At 42.7% G+C, this 1,826-nt stretch overlaps 1 protein-coding gene across 2 annotated transcripts in view; it reads right to left on the bottom strand.

Moving 5' to 3' along the window:
* The window catches only part of ehmt1b (euchromatic histone-lysine N-methyltransferase 1b), a 41,090-nt gene that overhangs the window by 21,530 nt on the left and 17,734 nt on the right, over positions 1–1,826 (bottom strand). The window lies entirely within an intron of this gene.

Here is a 1,826-nt window from a genome sequence, read left to right as displayed (position 1 = left end):
TGAGAACTGCTTCACATCTGTGTTGCATGGAGTCAACCAACTTCTGGCGCTTGTGAACAGGTATTCCAGCCCAGGACCATTGAACTACATTCCTCTGCATTACTGGTTGGGCCTCAGAAACAGCATTTATGATGTCACCCCACAAGTGTTCTATGGGTTTGAGGTCCGGGGTCTGGGCTGGCCACTCCATAACATCAATATGGTTCATCTGGAACCAAGACTTTGCTCCTTACTGGTGTGTTTTGGGTCACTGTATTGTTGAAAGACCCATTTCAAAAGGCATTTTCTCTTCAGCATAAGGCAACATGACCTCTTCAAATATTTTGATGTATTGAAACTGATCCATAATCCCTGGTATGTGATAAATAGGCCCAACACCACAGTATGAGAAAAATCCCCATGACATTAAATTTGCACCGCCGTGCTTTACTGTCTTCTCAGTGTACTGTGGCTTGAATTCAGTGCATGGGGGTGGTCAAACAAACCGTCTTCGGCCCCTATAAACAAAAAAAAAAACAATTTTCTCTCATCAGTCCAGAGAATGTTGCTCCATTTCTCCTTTGGCCAGTCAATGGGGTGGCTGTGGCTCAGTGGTAAAGTGGTCGCCTGCCAATCGAAGTCTCCTTGGGCAAGACACTGAACCCCGAGTTGCTGATGTGTGAGTGCTTAACTGATGAGCAGGTGGCAGCTTGTAAATCCCTTTTTAATCAGGTGGTATCACTCTTTCTTGTCAAACAGGCCACAGCAGGTGAAGTTTAACTGCTCCCTGTCGGATCCAGCAGTGTGCAGAGGACACTGTCCTTCTCAGTTTGCTTACTAAAAAAACATAAGCGTCCACCTAGTTGCTGTGGGCAAGTTTGTCAACTGGTGCGATTCACACCAACTTCATATTAACATAAGCAAAACTCTGGAAATGCTGGTAGACCCCAGATAGTTGGAGATCAGAGCCCTGTAGCCACTCATGGTCATGACATCAAGCAGGTGTCCTCTCTTAAATGTCTAGGAGTGTATATTGATAATGACCTGAGTTAGTGCACACATGTAACAAATGTCTGTGCCAGAACTCATCAGCGTCTCCACTTTTTGCACAGACTTAGAGTGTTTGGGGTCTGTTAAAATTTCATGTTAATCTTCTATAGAGCAACAATAAAGTCAAGTCATTGGTATGGTATTCCCAGCTAGCTTGGGGAATTTGACAGTAAAATCCAAAACTCAGAATTTCAATCTGAGTAAAACGGCAGGCAAAGTTATGGTAACACCTGCACTTCAACCCGCAGGAGCTTTTTGATCAGGCAACCATGAGGCAGGCTAAGACCATTCTGTCTGCTGACGCTTACGTTTTGTTTTCACAGTTTGAGCTGTTGAACTCAGGAAAGAGGTACAGGGTTCCTCTGTGCAAATATAACAGGTACAAGCACTGATTTGTTCCTCTCGCAGTTAATGATGAACGTACAACTATGAATTCTTTAATGTACATCTTCGACTGAATATATGAATGGAGGAATGAATCCACGAATGCGTATGGAAGTAGGATTGAGTGGTTGTAAGGCATGTAGGGGTTAACAGAGGGTTGGATTTCTATGAATCTACAACCCTTACTAGTAAATTATTTGCCATGAAGAAATATCACTTCTACCAAAAACTATGATTCATTAGGTTAGTGATGTTTGACTGCTTATTATTTTGAAAGTGTTGTTGAGTCATAGAAAACAAACAGACCCAACAGTTATGGCATGCATGCTGCTCATTCTGTGGAATCGAACCTGTACATGTTCAAAATGATAGCAGTGTTGTGTTCAATTAGTGAGGTGATTGATTCTGTGAAG

This window comes from Etheostoma spectabile, chromosome 16, assembly GCF_008692095.1.
Source record: "Etheostoma spectabile isolate EspeVRDwgs_2016 chromosome 16, UIUC_Espe_1.0, whole genome shotgun sequence".
Classification (NCBI taxonomy): Eukaryota; Metazoa; Chordata; class Actinopteri; order Perciformes; family Percidae; genus Etheostoma; species Etheostoma spectabile.
The sequence above is the reverse complement of the archived record's forward strand: the minus strand, read 5'-3'. Positions and strand labels throughout refer to the sequence as shown.